The sequence below is a fragment of the Myotis brandtii genome, unplaced genomic scaffold (assembly GCF_000412655.1).
Source record: "Myotis brandtii unplaced genomic scaffold, ASM41265v1 scaffold395, whole genome shotgun sequence".
In the NCBI taxonomy this organism is placed as follows: domain Eukaryota; kingdom Metazoa; phylum Chordata; class Mammalia; order Chiroptera; family Vespertilionidae; genus Myotis; species Myotis brandtii.
In genome coordinates, this window is record NW_005365155.1 from 2303592 (window position 1) to 2309765 (window position 6174).

The following is a 6174-nucleotide window of genomic DNA, read 5'->3' on the forward strand; positions in this document are numbered from 1 at the left end:
GCAGACCAGCGGCTGCGCGGCCATGTCCACCCCGAGCTCTGCTCTGAGCATTGGCAGTGGCTTCACCCCCGGACCTAAGACGGCCGGCCCCCTCCCTCCGCATCCGGGGGCGCCGCACCCGAGGATTCAGCCCCCCTCGGGTTGAAAACGCTTTGGGGCAGTGGTTCTCAACCTTCTGGCCCTTTAAATACAGTTCCTCATGTTGTGACCCAACCATAAAATTATCGTTGCTACTTCATAACTGTAATGTTGCTACTGTTATGAATCGTAATGTAAATATCTGATATGCAGGATGATCTTAGGCGACCCCTGTGAAAGGGTCGTTCCACCGCCAAAGGGGTCGCGACCCACAGGTTGAGAACCTGAGAACTGCTGCTGGGCGAAAGGCACGTGATGTTGTTGCTGACATGAAGTTAGGCCGCGTCTGTGCTGAACGTGCTGGGGCTTTTTACTCATCGTCATTATTCCCCAAACAGCACAGCAGACCAGCTGGTCCTCAGTGTTCACATGGTGTGCCGTGTTCTTAGGGGCCGTTTAGGCATCACTTAGAGTCCAGGTTACGTGCAACTGCTACGCTTTCTGTATGTAAGGGACTTGAGCATTCTCAGATTTCGCCATCGGAGGGGCCTGCGGCCAATCCCCGAGGACACCGAGGACACCGAGGGTCCACTGCATGTTTCCTCACAAGCCATTTGCATTTCCTCCTCCCATCCTCCTCCGTCTTCTCTCTACCCCCGTCTCCACTAAATTACTTTATTTTAGACCAGCGGTTCTCAGCCTGTGGGTCGAGACCCCTTTGGGGGTCGAACGACCCTTTCACAGGGGTCGCCTAAGACCATCGGAAAACACATATATAATGACATATTGTTTTTGTGATGAATCACTATGCTTTAATTATGTTCCATTTGTAACAATGAAAATACATCCTGCATATCAGATATTTACATGACGATTCATAACAGTAGCAAAATTACAGTTAGGAAGAAGCAACGAAAATAATTTTATGGTTGGGGGTCACCACATGAGGAACTGTATTAAAGGGTCGCGGCATTAGGAAGGTTGAGAACCACTGTTCTAGACTCTGGGAAGCTGAAGAGGAGAGGATGCCAGCGCTGTGAGTAGGGGCAGTCCTACCCATGAGAAGAGGAGGAGGAGGGCAAGGCCCGGCTCCTGCTCCTCCCGCCAAGTGAACATGGTAGGAGAACCAGCTAGGTCGGGTCTGGGCACGCTTTTCTGTTCGGCAGCTCACAGACTTTTTTTTTTTTTTGTCACTTTAACTTCAGTGATCTTTGGTGCCCCTGAAGGTAAATAACACACCTGAGTCATAAAGCTGCAGATGCGTTGAGTTCAAAGTTTTGTTTTCTGCTTTTAAAGCCCTCCATATATTATGGCCAAGGTAGCTTGGAATCCAGCCTCCTGCCCGGCCTTCCTCTGGGATTATGAAGGTTGGCTGAGCAATCTGCTCTGGAGAAACCAGGTGTAACCAGACCTGGGCGGAGGGCTTCCGGGGTTGTTTGTGGCACTTTCTCCAGCTCTGTGCCAGTGTCTCTGGGGCAATCCCGCCAGGTTGCTGCTGCTAGAGCTCCCGGCGAGAACCTGCCTTTGTTATGCAAGTCGCAGAGCACACAGCGTCCCAGCCTCCTGTTCGTCACCAGCACAAGAAGGAGGAGAGGGGTCAATAGGAATTCTGGGCTTAGGATACCTCTTCACTCTCTCCACCCCCTTCGCTCCACCCCATCACCTTTAGAAGCCCAGCTAGCTCATAATCAAAGACAGGCAAGGCTTCAGAGCTCTGCCTCCAACTTCAACAGGGTCATTAGGATTAAAGTGATATATATAGTCAAAATTAACTTTCTGCACAAATCTAAGTTGATCCAAAGAAAGCAATTAATCCTTTCCCCTCCTCTGTTTCCCTTATCCTTACGTGGAATCATATTTTGTCCCAGCTCTCTAATGTTTTTTTTTTTTTCATTTCCCCAACAACATAGTTGTTTCTTTTGACGACTCTTTAAAATTTCAGTGTCAGGGAGGGTCAGCAATTCCTGGTTTTTCTCTGAGCCTGTCTACTGAAACTCTGCTGCTGTAGCAACTACCAGGCTTTTGAATCGGCTGCAAAGATGCCATTTGGTGTAGTTTTCCAGGTTGTGCTGTTTCCCCAGGGAGAACTCGGAGATCCTGGGTCATGTAGGTATGTTGAGACAGGAAGGGGACTTAGAGCCACAGAAGGAAGGTAGCTTACGGTGGCTTCGCTTCAAAACCCTGGGATGGCCCCACCAACCACGCCGTAACCCTGTTCTGGAAGATCTGCCCACTCAAATCAGGTTCCCCAGAGCAACAACAACAGTGGGTGGGAGTGAGAACTGTGGCAGGCTCAGCCCCCTCTGGAATGAGCCCGTTGAGTGTATTAACGCTGGCCTTTTCGTTAGAGTGGAACTTGGGGGGAAAAAAACAGAGGCTGGATCCTGCAGGAAGAAAAAAAGAGAAAGTGAACCACTTATAAAGATAAAGGGAATCTTTCTCACCCGCTTTGTGTGGTGAGCTAAACCTACTGGAAGTCAGGCCCAAGAGATACACAAGCCCAAATGGATGAGGCTATCCTGCTGTCAGCTCCATGGGGTTTGGAAAGAGCTGAGAAATGACTCCATTCCATTTGACTCTCCTGGACATTCTGCAGTGATCTTCATGGTGACATCAGCTGCCTCTCCACCTGCTGTGACTTACTAGTGGGTGTTCTGCATAGGAAAGGACCCCTTTACACTTTCTTCCCAAAGTGTGGTCATTTTCATAACACTTTATCTCAGTGGTCCCCAAAGCATTTTATGGAGCAATCTAAAACAATTATGGGGAAAATGCAGACATTTAGGGAACAGAAATGAGAAAATCCTTTGGCTGAAATAATCTATCCTTTATTTCACAAAGTCACTCAGTATCATAGAACCTGTCTGGGTGGTAAATAGATTCAAAGTCCTGGGGGAAATGACCCAAAGATTATATTGTTTTTACTATCTTGTTATGTTCTCTGAGTGAATTTAGAAAGTCAATGATATTCAAAGCAGGGTAGTCTTTTACTTACAACCTTACAAATCAACATTGACGTGTGTCCTTAAAAAAAATAAAATTAAAGACCAACTCTTAATTCCTTACATTATGAAACAAAAAGGAATTTGTTCTAACCAGCAGACCAAAGGGCCATTCATCGAGTAAGAGATAGATGAATTGGACTGAAGGGGAAGTATGGGGGATTAATCTAAGTTACTGATTGTTTCTTTTCTCAAAAATCTTCTTGGCAAAGATTAAATTGCACCAAATATCAATCAATTTTATGATAATAAGACTATCAAACCTGTTTCATTACAACTGTCTAAACATGATTTTCCTATTGAGCAGCCTATCCATCCAGAGTTCTGATTATGCTATAACTTAGGAGACCCCTTGAATCAAATATTAATATTTGTACAGTGATTACAGTAGTTGATTTGTACAGGGACTCTAAAATTAAATATAGTGTGTCATCTATAGCTTCAGAAAAGACGAAATGGAAAATTACTTTCTAACCTTTGTTTTTTGCTGGAAAAACTTGTAAGATGACATATTCAAAGTGGTATTATAATAACAAAATACTTCTTTAAAGTGCTCTATTTAAGCAAAATCTTTTACATTATTCAGTGCAATGCCTTTCAGACTGTATTTATCCAAGGAACCTTTTCCAAACAAAATATTAAATAGAAGCCAAATAAATAGGTAAAAAGCAAAGGTGCTAAGAAGACAGGGGAGGAATGGATTTCATTCTTTGAATCCTCACAAGGGCCACTAAAGTAACTTCGAGGAACACTGGGGTTTTAGGAAGTGTGAAGACTTATCAAAAAGAAAAGAAAAGGCACTATTTGAGATGACATTCCTTGCAACTGTATGTATATATGTGTTCCTGAAATATTCAATTAATATCTGCTTCCTATCTTTATCATTCTCATTCTGAAGCTATAACTTTTGTGGCATTTTATGATAGCACAAATGGATTCTGTGTCTATGAGTTTCAAATTCTAAGTTGTTTTTTTTTGTTTGTTTGTTTGTTTGTTTTTATTCTAACAGTTCAGCAAAGGCCAGAGGGCATGTTAGGTCAAAATACATGTGACCTCAATGAATTATTCAGATAAATATTTCTATCTTGTAGAATAACAGTAACACCTCACTAAATGATTGTCAAATTATGATTAGGACCTTAGAGAATATTTCATCCAAAAAAAACCCAGATTTTTTTTTTTTTTTTTTTTAGTTGAGAACACAGGTCCTAGAAGTTGAGGAACTTCCCCAAGATTACAGGGGTGCATTCCAGAACACAATTCTCATGCCCCTGAGGCCCATGCTTTTTCCAGTACTTTATGTATCACAGCGTATAAATTAACATGAAATTCTTACAACTTGCAAGTATCAAAATTAACTATTGACTGAAATCAGTTCAATATTTCTGAGTTTCTTTAGACCAGTGGTTGGCAAACTCATTAGTCAACAGAGCCAAATATCAACAGTACGACGATTGAAATTTCTTTTGAGAGCCAAATTTTTTAAACTTAAACTATATAGGTAGGTACATTGTTATTAACTTAATTAGGGTACTCCTAAAGCTTAGGAAGAGCCACACTCAAGGGGCCAAAGAGCCGCATGTGGCTCGCGGGCCGCAGTTTGCCGACCACGGATTTAGACTAACCCAGTCTGGTTCACTTTTCAGTCATAGTCAAGACACACGGCTTGTGTTCGATCAAAGATCTTGGAAGCTGCCCTAACCGGTTTGGCTCAGTGGATAGAGCGTCAGCCTGCGGACTCAAGGGTCCCAGGTTCAATTCCGGTCAAGGGCATGTACCTTGGTTGTAGGCATATCCCCAGTAGGGAGTGTGCAGGAATGCAGCTGATCGATGTTTCTAACTCTCTATCCCTCTCCCTTCCTCTCTGTAAAAAATCAATAAATATATTTTTAAAAAAAATCTTGGAAGCATCCTGAAGCAACACATGTCCCTGCAAAAGGGTGTCCGGAGGTCATCCAGGGAGACACAGGACACTGAGCTCACAGAGCCTTCATGCCTTCCTTGGAAAGCAGCGGTCGCATCAGCATATCTGGAGACAACTTGGCGACTGTGAGGCTGAGATGGGAAGGCTGATGCTCGGTGTAGAAGGGTCTGATCTCCGTCCACCTCTGAGAACTCCTTTCCCACCTAGCTCTGTGAGCAGGAGGCAGGGAGAGGTTAGCCCGGAGCACTCAATCTGGGGCTGGGTGCAGAGGCCTGCCAGTTTGGCCTGTCTTCGTATATGTTATCAAAATAAGGGAGGGTCCTGTGATTTTTAACTGGGTTTCAGTGTATTTGTGCATATGCCACATGCACTTTCAAATTACATAATTGGACACTTTATAAGTCACATTTCTTTAAACATGTCATTCTCTGCTTCAGGCTACGTTGGAGTTGTTTGTTTAAGTTCCTTTTGAGCTTTCAAGAGAAATAATAGAGAAGGATTTGCTATGAGCCAAATTAATACACTGGTTTCCATTTTGGGGTTTTTTGGCAGCTTTGTTTCTGCGGGGGAATACAAGCTCCTTAATGTTAGCCGCTGCGTGCCTCGTCTATATAATGATATTACATGCATTTCAGTGTTTGTAAATGCATGTGTTAGAGTGAGCAACCACAGCCTGCTTCAGTGAGGCAGGTGGACAAAGGGTGAGTCTGCAGGTGAGGTTGCTCAGCCCAGTCCATCGACAGTGACCTGTAACAAGTCTCCAGTTGGGAGATTCATACTAAACAACTTACCTGTTGTTTAGTGTAGTTTGGCAAATGGGGGATAATTGTCTTTGTAAAAGCATCAGGGGTACATGGGGCGATGCTAATGCTTGTCATCTTCTTTATTACATTATCCAGGGTGGCTGTGATTTTATTTTTATTTTTTTATTTTATTTTTTAATATTTATTTTTTTTTTTTGCTAAAAGTATTACAAAGGGTGGGGGATAATCTTTGTAAAAGCATCAGGGGTACATGGGGCGATGCTAATGCTTGTCATCTTCTTTATTACATTATCCAGGGTGGCTGTGGTGATTTTTTTATTTTTTTATTTTATTTTTTAATATTTATTTTTTTTTTTTGCTAAAAGTATTACAAAGGGTATTACATATGTGTCCTTTTTTCCCCCCC

At 43.1% G+C, this 6174-nt stretch overlaps 1 protein-coding gene across 1 annotated transcript in view; it reads left to right on the forward strand.

Annotated features, from left to right (window-relative positions):
* The window catches only part of ARID1B (AT rich interactive domain 1B (SWI1-like)), a 407074-nt gene that overhangs the window by 687 nt on the left and 400213 nt on the right, over window positions 1-6174 (forward strand). The window lies entirely within an intron of this gene.